Consider the following 15,812-nt stretch of genomic DNA (forward strand, 5'->3'; position numbering starts at 1 on the left):
ACATTATTGCCTTATTTCTTAAAAGACAAAGTCGAAAGTACTCAGCCATTCACCATATCACACTAAAAGCATCATCTTAACAGATTCTTTTTTTTTTTTTTTTTAAGAGGTAATGCTTATCATATAATATGCTGAATGGTTGAGGGTTTTCACTACATCCCTACCAAAACCTTCTATGAGAGGCAGACTGATCATTCAAAAATGCCTTGCTGGATTTGTACACCTATAGTTAATTCATGTTGATGTATGACAGAAATCAAAGCAATATTGTAAAGCAACCATCAATCAATTAAAAATAAGTAAATATATTTTTTTAATGCCTTGTTGGGTGTCCCTGATGGCTCAGTGGTAAAGAATCACCTTCCAATGCTGGTGATATGGGTTCGATACCTGGTCAGGAAGATCCCACAAGCCTTGGAGTAACCAAGCCCGTGCGCCACTATTGAGCCCATGCTCTAGAGCCTAGGAGCCACAACTCAACTACTGAAGTCCATGCGCCCTAGAGCCCTTGCTCCACAAGAGAGGCCACTGCAACGAGAAGCCCATGCACAGCATTGAAGAGTCACCCCCAGCTCTTCAACTAGAGAAAATCCCACATAGCAACAAAGACCTAGCACAGCCAAAAAATTACAAAAAAATTTTTAAACGCCTTGCTCATTTTTATCTTGTGTTATTCGTTCACAGTACGCCCTGCATCCTACTTTAGGAAAACCTCCTTTCCTACTTAAATATTACCCACTTCTCAAGCTTCTACTCAAATACAACCTTTGCCAAGAAACCCTGTATTTCCCCTGTAACCTATAGCTCTACAGGGCACGTTCAAGGGCTATAATACTTCTGTGTATTGATTACTTCACACTTGACAACATACTATTCTACTCTTTATCTTTTTTTTTTTTTTTTATAGATAACTAAAAATAGATATGGGCTTCCCTGGTGACTCAGTGGTAAAAGAATCCACCTGTCAATGCAGGAGATGCAGGTTTGATCCCTGGGTTGAAAAGATCCCCTGGAGAAGGAAATGGCAACCCACTCCAGCATTTTTGCCTGGGAAATCCCATGGATAGAGGAGCCTGGCGAGCTATAGTCCAAGGGGTTGCAAGAGTCGAATATGCCTTAGTGACTAAACAACAACAACAAAAATAGATAAGAGTTCTGCTTCTTTGTATTGCCAAATTAGTAAATAAATATTTTTAAAAATAAATTTTGCATTAATGGAAATAAACAGTGCAATTTCAGATTTGTCCAAATGTGAACTTTTGGTTCCAGTCATGACAGAGAAACAATTACTAAACTTTCCCCCGTTGCCATAATCAAATGTAAAAGCTACACAAAATACCCAAAGCAATAATTTAAGTCACTGGACAAGAAACAGTATAAGACAATATACTGTTAGAGAATGGAAACACTTGAGGTGTGCTCCAAATTCATGTTTTGACTGAGGGTGTGTTCCAAACTATGACATAAGGAAATAGAGCCCCAACAGAGAGCAGCAATCTCACTGGGAAGAGTTTCAGAGAGGAGAGAGATACACAGAGAAAGAGGCTCATAAATCTGCATAGGAGTCACTTCCGGCCATTGGCCAAATACTAAACTGTGCTAGTGAAGCACAAGATTCTGCAAAGTCTACTAGAAAACAGCTGCTGGAGATCCACATCCAGACAAGGGGGAACAAGAATAAGCTGAACTGAGATTCCAGAGGTTCCTGGGACTTCTGAGAGACTCCGAAGCTCCAATCATCTAGGGTGAAGAGATATCATTTAACAATCTTAACACTCAGCTGTGACCTCATAAGACCATGCAATGAGAGTAAGGGACATATCTTAGAATAAGGGTTACTCTAAACCCATCTTAATAAAACCCAGTGATCCATGAGCAAATTTATTGCCTGTTACAACAAAATTCAACAACCTTTAAATGAAAACAAAGATCCATACTCTCTACAATGTGGTGTTCGCAATGTACAACAAAAAATGACAAAATATGCAAAGAAGTAGGAAAATATGACCCAGAAGAAAAAATGACACAAATGATGAAATTAGCAGCCAATGCCTTTAAAACTGCCAATAGCAGTATGTTCAAGAATGTAAAGGGAAACATGGATACAGTGGATAAACAGGAGACCTTGGCATAGAAATTAAAACTATTAAAACAGAAAATCAATAAAATCCTAAACTGAAATGAAATTTCACTAAGTGGAATTAGAATACTGAGCAATGTAGAAGGAAGAATCAATAAACTTGAATAATGGTCAATAAAAAACTAGTCAAAGTGAAGCACAGAGGGAAAAAGCAGAAAAAAACACTTTCAGTGACTTATGAGACAACATATATGTGTAATATATGTGTAATTTAGAGTTCCAAAATGAGAAAAAAGAGAGAAAATATATTTGAATAATGGTGGAGAGCTTTACAAACTTGATTTAAAAAAAATGAATCCACAATTCAAGAATCTCAAAAAAACCCATGTTGGATAAAAACAAAACCATGGTCAGTCATATTACAGCCAAACTGTTAACAACTAATGATACAAAAAATCCTAAAAGTATATAGGGATAAGAAGGAACAATGGTAAGTATGACAGCTGACTTCTCGTCAGAAACAATGATGAAAGTGCTGAAAGGAAAAAACCAAATCAGTGAAAAACTCTATATTCAGCAAAAATATCCTTTAAAAATAAAAAGTGAAATTGACGTTTTTCAAATAAACAAGAGCTGAGAAAATCTGTCGTCAGCAGGTCTGCTAAAAGATATGTTAAAGAAAGTTCTTCGTGCTGAAGGGAAATGGTACCAGATGGAAATCTGGACCTACATGAAAGAATAAAAAACACCAGAGGTGCATAATAGGTGGGTAAGGATAAGAATTCTTTCTTGTTTGTTATTCAAAAGAAACACTACATCTTGGGGTTTATAACCTTTGCAGAAGTAAACAGCGTAACAACACAGAAGGGAAGAGGACAAATGGAAGTAAACAAGTATCAAATTCTTACGTTACATGTGACACGTTATAGTATTAATTCATGGTGGACTCAGGAATGCATACTATAATCCCGAAAGCAACCACTTGAAAAATAACCAATGAAGGAGATAAAAATGGAACTTTAAAAGTAACCCTGATTTATTCAAAAGATGGTAGGAAAGGAGGAAAAAGAGAATAAAGAACAGATGGCACAAATGGATAACAATTAAGCGAGACAATAGGCTTAAGCCCAACCATATCAAAAATTACATTAAATAGAAATAGACTAGAGTCAACCGCACAAAAACAGAGATTGACTGTTGGACACAAAAGCAAGACTCAGGTATAAGTTTGCATAAGAATTACAGCAGCACGATTTACAACAGCTAGGACACGGAAGCAACTTAGATGTCCACCAGCAGATGAATAAAGAAGTTGTAGTACATATATACAAGAATGGAATATTACTCAGCCATAAAAAGGAATGCATGCGAGTCAGTTCTAGTGAGGTGGACGAACCTAGAGCCTGTTGTACACAGTGAAGAAAGTCAGAAAGAGAAAAACAAATTTCGTATACTGACACATATATATGGAATCTAGAAAAATGGTGCTGATGAACCTAGATGCAGGACAGAAGTAGAGATGCAGATGTAGAGAACAGCCTTTGGACACAGTGGGGGAAGGGGGTGGTGGGACGACTTGAGAGCAGCACTGACATATATACACCACTATGTGTGAAACAGACAGCTAACGGGAAGCTGTTGTACAGGCACGGGGAGCTCAACCTGGCGCTCTGTGACAACCTAGAGGGATGCGCTGGAGTGAGGGCGGGGGCGGTTCAGGACGGAGGAGACATATATGTACTTCTGGCTGATTCACGTTGTTGTATGGCAAAAGCCAACACAATATTGTAAAGCAATTATCCTCCAATTTAAAAAAATTAAAAAGAATTACACTTCAATATTAAAGACTGAGTTTAAAAGTACAAAGATGGAAAGTTATGCCAGTTACACCATGGAAATACTAAATGCAAAAAAGCAGGTTGTTTTAAAATATCATATACAGTAGACTTCAAGAGAAGAATGACTACCAGGGACAGAGAGGAACATTTCATAAAATGAAGAGGCAGATCATCATGGAGAAATAATATTGTAAGGTATATGTACATATTCACAGAGCTTCAAGATACATGAAGTAAAAAGTGGCAGAACTAAAAGAAGTGGAAATGTCTACAATTATAGTTAAGATTTTTAACACTCTTCTCTTCATAATTAATAAAAGCAAATCAAGAGGACATCAGTAATTTTCGTAGAAAATGTAGGAACACCACCTTGAGCTGCATTAACCTAAAGGCACATACAGTAGAGAACATTCAATGAACGACTGCAGAATACACGTTCGAGTACACATGGAACAGTCACCAAGAGAGACTATCTGTCGGATCATAAAACAAGTCTCGATAAATTTCAAAGAAGGAAAAGCACACAAAATATATTATTCAGACACAATGAAATTAAGTTAAAAACTAAGAACAGAAAGATATCTAGAAAATCCTCAAACATATATAATTAACTCAAGATGTTAAATTGGAGGTGTGCCTTAGAATCAATAAGCATAGTAAATACAACCTCATTCCCCTGTATGAAAGCAGCATCTAAATTCTCACTGTATCTTGTCCACTGCAATCATGGGGGAGAAGGATTTTCTGAGAGAAGTGATTAGAATGAATTCCAACGCTTTCTGTAAGAAACAAATCTTTGCCTCTGGTGTTTTCTTAATCATAAATGACTGAAATGTATAGGATCAAAAATGTTTTGGACATTTCTGAATATTATACTTAAATGCCAGGTATATCAAATGGCTGGAGGAGGGCATGGCAACCCACTTCAGTATTCTTGCCTGGAGAATCCCCATGGACAGAGGAGCCTGGTGGGCTACAGTCCATGGGGTCGCAAAAGTGTCAGACACGACTGAGTGACTAAGCACATATAAAATGGCAGATCCATTCCAAGTAACATTTCTTATTGTTTGCACTACAGCAGGATAAAATCTGGTGAAAATAAATTTGGGTAGCTAGAGAAGTTCTCTAAAAATTATCATAAATTATCTAAAACCTTTCATGTTATAACTGAAGTCACTCATGAAGTCAGCCATTTCCACATTAAAACCAACTGAATATACTTAGTCCAAGTTTAAGGTCTTTCACACAAGTGGCATAAATAAGGGATTTGACTTACTGGACTTTGTTCTGCAACTTTTTGCTTCCACATTTCTATTTCTACAGATTTCTTCCTCCCTGAAACTAGAGTATGATGGGGGTGGAGGATGCATGTCTGTACAGAGCACAGAGGCTTCTTAGGACAGTGAAATATATCCTCCTGTATGATCCCATGATGATGGACACTTGTAATTATACACCTGTCCAAACCCACAGAATGCACACAGCGAGAATGAACCATAATGTACACTTCGGACTTTGGGTGATTATGATATGTTAATGTTGGTTCATCAATGGCAACAAATACACTGCTGTGGTAGGAAACGCTGATTATGGGGGAAGCTATGCATGTGTGGGACAGGCAGTACATGGTAAATCCCTGGTTTTCCCCTCAATTTTGCTGTAAACCTTAAACTGCTCTAAAAAACTAAAATTATAATAAAAATAGAGTACGACCAAATTTTAATTTCATGTATGGCCTTTGTCTTGAGTACTATTATGGAGTATTTATATTTGCAAATGGAGGAGGAGGAGACTTCACAGATTACGAATTACAGATTAATGTTGTTTTTTTAAATTTTTTTGGCCATGCTGTGTGGCATGTGGGATCTTAGTTCCACAACTAGGGAGACAAGGGATCAAACCTGTGCCCCCCTGCAGTAGAAGCACGGAGCCCTAACCACTGGACCACCAGGGAATTCCTAAGACATTAAAAATATTCTTTTGATCAAATTTAGAGAAACTGATCACATTTTCTTAAACCTGATAACTTTAGTTTGGATTTTCATTTTTTACTAATTCTCCAATATCAATAAAAATATGTCCTATGTTTTAAGAGAAAAGGATTCATCATGTGAACCAGCAATACTTGCTTCTTTGCATATGGTGACAACTGTCCTAAGAGGGAGAAAATGGTTTCCTCAAAGAAAAAAATCATAACCACCTTCCAAATGCATACATATAATGACTTGCAGGCACCAAAATCAGGCCTTATACGGGGACTGTTCACTTCTAGAGTCTTGATAAGAAGGTCTTTTCACAATGACCACTCCTGTAGATAAACCCTTCAATATATGCAGATGTCAGTATACAAAGTGAGCAGAGGGGACAGGTTAACCACCCTCTTCCATGTCTGAAAAGATCAGATGCAAATATTTCTTTCTCTCACGTCTCTTTGTCAGTGATCTTGAATACATGGCAATAAACAAAATATTTACTCAAACTCATAAATGACAAATTAGTGTGAAAATGTGATGTGCTTTATGTTTTTATTTATATATTTTGTTTAGTGAGGACAATCTGAAATGAACTGCCTTTAGGGCTTTTAACCATAGGAGAACTCAACTTTTGTGAATCTCACTGTTAGCACCTGGAATTAATGAAATCATTCAGTCAACTCTCAATTGTATGTGGATGAATGAGTCATGGAATCAACATATATGTAATCCAACAGTCATTAGTGAAACCTTTTAAGAATCTTGACTAAGAAGGAGCAGAAAGGGGGCTTTTGGTATGCTGGTAATCTTCTATTTAACATTAAATGGGTTCACTTTGAGATAATTCATTAAATCCATACCTTTGTGATTTGGGCAGTGTCTTAGTTATGTGATTTTCCCATTTTTAAAAAGCTATTATAAAAAAATTTTTTTTAATGAAAACATTGTATGATCTAATAAGCTCCATGAAGTCATGTATTTGTCTTGTTCAACATTACATTCCCAGTGTACCTGGCACATAGGAAGGACTCAACATATATTCAAAAGAATTAAAGGTTAAAAAGAAATTCTACAACACACAAGTGAAAGAGCTGAGTTAAAAAGCAAAGGTTCTTTTTCAGAGTGATTAACTTTCCAACGCTCTTAACTTCCTCTTTTTGGTTTTCCTGGGTGTTCTTTTCATATCTCCAAAACCATGCTTATATCTTTTTTCTTAGTTGATCAAGTTCAGACCTTGTGTTCTTGCTATGAAAGATGAGGACTCAGCTCTTACCACTACCATTTTCCTATCTTCTTCCTCCAGATATAGCTATAATTATTGAGAGCTTGAACCAATTCAGAATCAAAATACTGAAGTTTACATTCAACTTCTGTGTCATGTTTGCCTTCAATTCCTTTGGTGATAGGAGCATTGAGTAAAGAATAATTAACAACAAAAAGATGCAACTCCAGAACACCTGAATGTCAGGAAGAAGCTGGACTGGGACCATAAATGTTAACTCAGAATACAAAAATAGAGAGCTCCTCATATTATCCTCATATGACAATCAAGAATTGTCTTCGTACCTTCTCACATGCATCTTCCTTAAGTTGACCTATCTCAATAAAGCAAGAAAATTGGAAATCTTTCAACAGTACTATTACAAAGGAAAAAATAATTTGAGGGAGATGCTTAGTCTAACCTTTTTTTTTTTCTTTTGGAGAGAGAAAATGAAGCCCAGAGAAATTAATTTGCCCCAAGTCACACAGCTTGTCAATAGCAGTCTACCAATATTTGGCTAGTTATTTACTTATTCAATCAGCAAACTTACCGGGTGGTGTGCAAATAAAAAGCAAGATGAAACCCCTGCTGTCAAGATATCTTCTGTCTAGAAAGTATAGGAAGTCAAGAGTCCATGGACTGGGAGCACAAAAGTCTTTATGGGGAGGTCAGGGAGAATGGATACAGAAGGGACAGAGAAATGGTGATGTGTACATGATGCCTGAAGCCTGCGTAGTGAGTACAATGGCCAGGGAGGAAAGGGTACTCCTCACCCAGCGAGTGCATATCCAGAGGCATCCAAAATGAGAAAACATGGTGGACAGGAACTGAAAAGTGATCTGGATGACTTGAGAAACAGGATGGATGAGGAGTAGGGTTTTGAGGTGAGGGGTGCAGGAATCAGCTTGTGAAGACAATGGAGATTCATTTCAGAAATACAAAGATTGTGATATGATGAGATTCGCCCTTTAGAAAGCTGACTTTTATGCTGAAATGAAGGATGGACTAGAAGCAGGAGATTATGCATCAGGAGACAACGCAAAAATGAAAGCTAGAGATTCAGTGAGGAAGGGATGGATTCTGGAGATGAGAGGAGGCTGAATTGATAGAATTTGGTGATGTACTGGTAGAAATGAGTGAGTGTTCATGAAGAATGGGTTCCTAGATTTCTGGCATGGGAAATCTACTGAGTGGGCCATAGTGGGCCAACAACCGTATTCCCTACCGTGCTGGGAAAAGCAATTTGGTGGGTGGAAATGATGATAAATTTGATATTGGCATATTGATGGGGACATCCATGTAATGATACTTAAGTCCCTCAGCAATAAAATTATTTTCTGTGGCCTGCCTTGAATGAACGGACTCCTTCAGTTTAACACATACTTGGTAAGTATAGCACAACTGCCACCTGCCCCCCCCCACCACCCCCATTATGAATCTATTTCAACTTGGACTAATTCCTATTGGACCATTATGGTAGACTTTGTAAGAGAAATTGGAAACTTTCCCTGCCCACCATAAAAAAGAACTTCAAGGTAAATGACTGATAAGGCAATGTTTCAAAACAGTCAGGAAATACTAAAATTTTCCAAGCTGTGCTTATTCAGTTCAGTTCAGTCGTTCAGTCGTGTCCGACTCCTTGCGACCCCATGAATCGCAGCATGCCAGGCCTCCCTGTCCATCACCAACTCCCAGAGTTCACTCAAACTCATGTCTATCAAGTTGGTGATGCCATCAGCCATCTCATCCTCTGTCGTCCCTTTCTCCTCCTGCCCCCAATCCCTTCCAGCATCAGAGTCTTTTCCAATGAGTCAACTCTTCGCATGAGGTGGCCAAAGTATTGGAGTTTCAGCTTTAGCATCAGTCCTTCCAAAAAACACCCAGGACTGATCTCCTTTAGAATGGACTGGTTGGATCTTCTTGCAGTCCAAGGGACTCTCAAGAGTCTTCTCCAACACCACAGTTCAAAAGCATCAACTCTTCGGCGCTCAGCTTTCTTCACAGTCCAACCGTCACATCCATACATGACCACTGTGCTTGTTACATTTAGTTAAATGTCTAACATGGGAAACTGGGTAAACACATGGAGAAATCATAAAGGTGTTATATCAAATGACTGGTATGATATAGCACAGGAGCAAGGAAATACAATTAACTGTTGTCAAAAACCATGCTTTTGATTTTAATCTCCCACATGTACTGAGGTCTGCTGAACACAACTGACTTCAGAATGTGGAAGAAATGACCATTGATTTCAATTAATCAAAAGGAGGATAAGCCATAGTGAAATATCTACAAAAAAGTTCTATTCAAGGACAACCTTTCCCTCCTTCCTTTCATTCTGACCTTCTTTTTCTCATCCATAATATATAGAATTTATCCTTTTCTCTGGAATTCTGATTCACTTTCTAGATTATTTTTATTTTTCACATTTAAGTAAAAAATAAAGTTCAAGATCTAATTTCATAGAGGATCCTCTCCTAAACTTTATCTATGCTTTCATTATCCTTTGTTTTGGCCAAATTTTTCAACATTAAATTTAACATCTATTAACTTCATGTTTTCTCCTCTCTACTTTAAATGTGCTCTATATAAACAGGCAATTATCTGCCTTCCATCCTTCCATATTGTCTTTAACTTTATAAGTCACACAGGGGCTTATATTATATCAAGAGCATCACACCAGATGCTGTACATTTTTAGGGATTCTTTTCTTCTGACCTCAGGACCACACCTAGCCATTTAAAAGAAAAATACATTCTTTGTAAGTCTTAATGATCAAACACCAATAAATGGTTAACTTAGAAAATAAACCTACACCTAAGATAAGAACTAGTAGACAAAGTTCTTAAAACATCAATAAAACATGAGTCAAGGATTCAGGTTAAAACACTAAAAAAAAAAAGTCATTTTCTCCATTCCTAAAATTCTTGTCTTGGAAGACATATTTTCCAAGACAATTAAGCAATTTATTTTCACTGTTCAAATGAACTGCAGGCTTGAACCCAGAACCAATGAATAGATTAGGGAATCTGCCATCACTTTTAATTTTTATTCAAGCTTAATATCATTAGAATTGATTTCTGGAGATAAAAATGAAGGATACATTTGCCCTGACACTGAAATATAGTTTGATGTGTTTAGTAAAACTACACAATAAATAGTAATAATAAAAATGATAATTTTGTAAAATAATTATTTTGACAAAGTTCATTTTAGCAATCAATTAGTTCCTTGATGTTAATTAAACTCTTACTATAGATGTATGCTTAACTTTATATAGGTTTTGTGTTTTTTTAGTTCAAGTTAGCAAAAAAAGAAAAATCTCATGTACAAGCACTAATGTAATGAATCTCATGTATCAAAAGGCTTAAATCTAAGAAAAACCCAACGTTTTATTTTCCAGTAGGAAATGTTTGAACTGTCCATATAATTTTTGACTCCTACAGTGAAGACTGTGACAACATTATAGCTCTGTGTTTTGTTTATGCCCAGAAGTTATGAAAAAAAAAAAAAAAACCAATTCTGACTGATAGAGCTTTTGTAAAATTCTTTATGTCATATTCTTTAAAAAGGAGAGGAAGATAACTACCTGAGAAAATAAAAATTCCATAGTTTCAACTAAAAAGAAATTATATCCAATCTATACTGGCGAATATCTAACACTTTGTACTTATTGGTACACAGAAAGCACTCAACAACTGTTTGTTGAATGAAAGAATCCCATAAGTTTTGCTGTTTTGTTTGCTTTTTTTAAAAAAAGGCAGCTGTTTTCTGCAAAGAACAAAAAGTATACTACTTTATCTTGCTTTCTGGGAAGAAGTAAAAAACTAGTTCTTTATACCTAAATACCATATTCATATTCAAAGAGCATCTGAAATTCACTAGAACAATAATTTATTAAAAAGTACCCCGTATGGGTCAGAATAAAAACTGGTTGTAAGATTTTGGGCCTAATGATGAGATGTAAATGAAAAGTAAAAAGCCAATTTGTAATGGGGAATTAAACCATCTGTTTCATTATTCTAATATCAAATAGGCAAGAAATTAATGCAGCTGAAACTTATACTACTGATAACTAAATCAATCAGTTACTATAAAAAAATACAAGAGAATAATAAAAAACTAATTTATTTTAAAATTTAAAATACGTTAAAATTTTTAAATACAATGATGTTTTTTAAGATTAATATTCTAAATGTAACAAATATTTTCACCCATAATCTACAATCTTGAAGAGTCTATACTCTTTAACAAATCATACTGTGTATCACTATTGTGTAAAACTGCTTAGGTTTAATTTTAGTCAAGCAATAAGATTTCACTTCACAACTTATTTTCTAAGCTGTTAGTTGATGTTCAAGAGTAGGTCTACCAACTTCTCCTGAAAATATGAAAGCATATTAATTTTCATTCAGGAGCCCTCTCTTAAAACAACAGACACTAAAGGTATGAAACAATGTCGTCATTGTGAAAAGAATGTTACTTTTTTTTAATCTAACAGAGAGGCACTGGATACTAATTAATGAAATATTGCCAAGATAAGTGTCTTGGTACTATTATCTTAACTACTAACTCCACTAGATTATCTGGTTGAGAATATTAATCTTTTTTTGAAAAGGAAAAAACAAAAATCATGCTCGAGGAACTAAACTGACTTGCTAAACTATGTCCCAAGTCCCAACTTTCCTCTCTGAACATGAATGAATGCCTCTATCTTAAAAACTCTCAGTCTCCTAAGCAGTGACAGGGTCAACTAGGTATGTTTCTGATGACTTATTTGCTCACCTCTAAGAACACTCTAGGGGAATTTAGTATTTATGGGAGATACAAGACAGCAAATGAGAAGTCATTCCCAGAACGCAGGGTAAACGGCTTCAATGTGGTTTTCTGGTCACCAAGAAACAGCCGTCAATTAACTCTGATCAGACACAAATATAGATACAGCGGCAGCACGTTTAAAATCGTCCCCCAGCCTGAAAATTCTGTTCTTTCCCTTCCTCCTTCTCTTCTTAAAACATAAATCATGCCACCTTTATATGATTTATAGTATAAACAGAAAACCAATCAGCCAAACAAAACAACCCCCCTACTTAAAGGGAAATAAAAACTTTGCATAGCCATTGATTCTTAAGCACCCACTCCTGTTAATGTGGTTCCTAGTTAATAGTAGACTAGAAGAGTATAACCTGAATATTCCCTCTTACTGGTTAAACTACTCTGCATTTCCACATACATTTTCTACAGCAGTCATTTCTATGCTCAGAACAGCACTTCTACTAATAAGTTCTGAAAAAGATATTTTGACTACTTTATAAAAAATCTATACAGAAACTCAGACATCATTTTTTAAATGTATTGTTTCAAAATATCAACTACTGTTCTTACTTCTCCCAAGTTCAAACTAATTGAAGGTTATGAAGTAACCACTTCCCCCAGAAGCCAGAACTTTCACCTCTTCTGAACAGGGGAATACCTCTCATAAATTAGGTAAAAATAAGGGCTTGCTGATTGAATGATAGTCCAAGATTCCTGTAGCTGCCAATTCCTTATCGAGGCCTTCCATCTACCACAATGAGCAATCCCTGAAAGTTAAGTTAAGGTAGTAACTTTCTTCATCAGTTATCTGGAAGTCTGAAAGTAGTAGTAAAAACAAGCTCCATAGATACCAGTTTCTCAACTAGCGTCAATTTGTTCCAAGGAACATAACAAGAGAAATATGAGGACCGTGATCACTAAATCTGAAGTTCTGCCTATTTCGGACCAACTGAGCTTTCATTAAGGGCAACTCAGTCATTACAGATGATCTTGTTTAAGAGGTAGAAGAAGGAAGTGCAAAGATCAAAGGAGTGCTTACAAAGGGGAACAACTATTTTTGTACCTATACTCCAGTATTTACTAACGAATTTGAAAAACAGGGGCATTTATTCAGCCCGTGTAAATGCCAGCTGCAGGACATAAGATAAAATTGAAAGTTTAAAACAAAGATAACAGATTTTCAAATGCCACCAACCCCTAATTGGATTAGGGCATTTTCCTGAAAAAGTCTTTCAAAGTTAGAAGTGGTTTTCTGTTCACAGCAAGCAGTATTTCACTGCCAGCATTAAATCTACACATAATGAGTCTTTCTTTGTGTTCACATTTGCCCAGTAGGCCCTGGCTTAGGAAGACATTTTATCTAAATAAGCTCCAGAGGGCTTTGAGGAGTTGCAGGTATGTCAATATGGATAAGTAAATTCAGGAGATCTCTGTTTGCTTTATATGTTCTTCTCACTTTAGCAATTTAATTACATTATAAATCAATCTCTCTTTATTTCCTATCTTCTGAAGTTCATAAGCTCAAAAAATGCTTTGCTTTAAGTTATTTATATGATTTCTTTAGCACATCAAACAGTAAAAGGATTCATCTCTAGAAAGCACAATGTTAAAATCAGGAAAACAACATGCTTCAGCTGAGGGCTTTATTTTAATCAGATCCCCTTTTAAAAGTTCTAGCAAACACAAATGCAATTTAAACTACTCAGGAATATTCAATTGAAGTATTTTGCCAGAAAAATAAGCACTGAATACCTCAATCCTAAGCTTCAGTGTTTACCAAAGATCACTAGTTTGTAGAGGAGCCATTTCTATGCCAGAGTTATTAAATGTTTTAGTAATACCATAGTCATTCTCCCAGATTACGGGCTTTATAACAAAATCCTTAAGTTAAATATAGTTTAGTTAGCTGCAATGCTGAAAAACCCTACTTAACAAAGTCCACGAAAAGATCTTAAATCTTGATAATCAACAAGGTCAACCAACCAACCAATCATCCTACAAACAACTCTCCTAATTTACTACCGTAAATTAATGAGAAATTTTACCTAGCATTGATTCTCATACAACACTCCCGGTAATTTCATTACTGTTCAACCTATAGACTAAAAGAACACAATCTGAACATTTACTCTATTGGTTAAAATACTCTGCATTTCCAGATACACGGTCTACCGCAGTCATCTGTATGCTCAGAACAGCACGTCTACCGACAAGTTCTGAAGATGAGAAAGATAATGTTTTGACTTCTTTATCAAAAATGCATACGAAAACGCAGCTATTTTTAAAATGTATTATTTTAAAATGTCACAATAGCTTTGTTTATATCATTTTTGTTTTAGAAGTCATGCACAACACATGGTCCAAGTGTTTTACATAATCAGACTGTCTCAAAAGTGTCCTAAGTGGGTATTTCGCTTTCAAATGCCAGTCCCTGTAGGATCAGTACCAGGCCCTCCTTATTTTTTGAAAGGTACACACAGGTCCTGGTTGGGGGTGGGGTGGGGTGTGAGAGAGTGTGAGTGAACTGGGGGCTTCTTTCGGAAGTAGGAGTTCAGGAATAAGGCTGTCCGATCAATCTGGGGGAGCCGGGGAGGGCTTTCCCAGCTGAAAGGACTGACATGCACTTCTGCTTTCATTTCATGAAACGCCCTTAGGTGAAATCTGGTTCGGCACTGCACCAACCACCTTCCCCCCTCTCTCCTCCGCGCCCAAGCGCACCCCAATCCTCAAGCCACCCACCGGCAGGGAGTGAGGGTGGGTATAAAAAAAAGTTTCCCCGAGTTCCCCTCCGCTTCCCGTTCCCACCGGCGGAGGGACAGAGGAGAAGGAACTGCCCGGGCGAGCAGCCGCGGCCCTCCGGCCGACCGGCCCGTGCTTGGTCCGGATGTGCCTGGCCCCCGGCCCGCCGAGCCCATGCGCCTCTCCACCACTGTCAACCTTCCCCTACGATCTAGCCGGACGGTTAGCGCAGGAATGAGGAAGTCCGAGCGGGGCTGGAGGGTGCGGGGCGGGCGGGTGGCGGGAGCCGGGCCGGCGCGGCCCCCACTTGCCCGAGTTTGGCTTACCCTGCTGGCAGGTCCGCGCTCGGCCTCCCTGCGCCTGTGGCTCCCGCTCCGGGGCGGCGCGGGCCTGGGGGCCGGGGAAGGGAGAGGCAGCGGTCGGCCGGAGCCGGAGCGGGTCCGGGTGCGGAGTGGGCCGGCTTGGGTCCGGGCCGGCAGGCAGGCGCGCGGTCTCGCCGGGCCAGTCAGCGCCGCGCCATGTCCGCAGCGCGGGAGGAGGGAACGCCGGGCGCGGGGTTGCGGGGCCGCGGCGTCGCCGCCTTCCCGGCCGCGGCTGCTCCGGCCTGGGCTGCGCTGGGCTCTTGGGGTCGGGCCGGCGACTGGGCGCAGGCCGAGGGCGGCGGCGGCGGCGGCGAGGCCCGACCGACGGGAAGGGCAGGGGAAGCTGTCAGCGCGTCGCCGGGCCGCTCCGGTGGCGAAACCTCCTCTTCCTGCCCCGGCTCGCTGGTGCACTTCTCTCTCTTTCTCTCTCGCTCACTCTCTCACTTCCTGGCTGGAAATTCCCACTGACGTCGAGAGAAGACAGACGGACACACGCGCGCAAGGCGCGGGGGCGGGAGGTGGGGTCGCCGCCGGGGGTGGGGAAAGCCCGCACTCCTGTGGGGCCGCGCGACCCCGGCCCGGCCCCGCCTGCCGGCTCGGCGAGCGCCCCCTGAGCCGCTGTGGGGCGCAGGCGAGGGGCGCGCGCTCGGCGGGCAGGATGCCGGGGTCCCTCGCCGGCGCTCCCGGAGCCCTGAGGGCAGAAGCGGACGGGGACGCCTCCTGCGAGCGCCTGCGGGGCCG

General features: G+C 39.2%; 1 protein-coding gene across 2 annotated transcripts in view; it reads right to left on the reverse strand.

The window, feature by feature from the left end:
* The window catches only part of NFKB1 (nuclear factor kappa B subunit 1), a 124,587-nt gene extending 109,117 nt beyond the window's left edge, over positions 1-15,470 (reverse strand). For both annotated transcript variants that reach the window (XM_070372091.1, XM_070372090.1), the window contains exon 1: positions 15,036-15,470. The gene's annotated coding sequence lies outside the window, so the exon portion shown is untranslated. The remainder of the gene's footprint in view (positions 1-15,035) is intronic.
* Positions 15,471-15,812: the final 342 nt, after the last annotated feature.

This window comes from Bos mutus, chromosome 6, assembly GCF_027580195.1.
Source record: "Bos mutus isolate GX-2022 chromosome 6, NWIPB_WYAK_1.1, whole genome shotgun sequence".
NCBI classification, from domain to species: Eukaryota; Metazoa; Chordata; class Mammalia; order Artiodactyla; family Bovidae; genus Bos; species Bos mutus.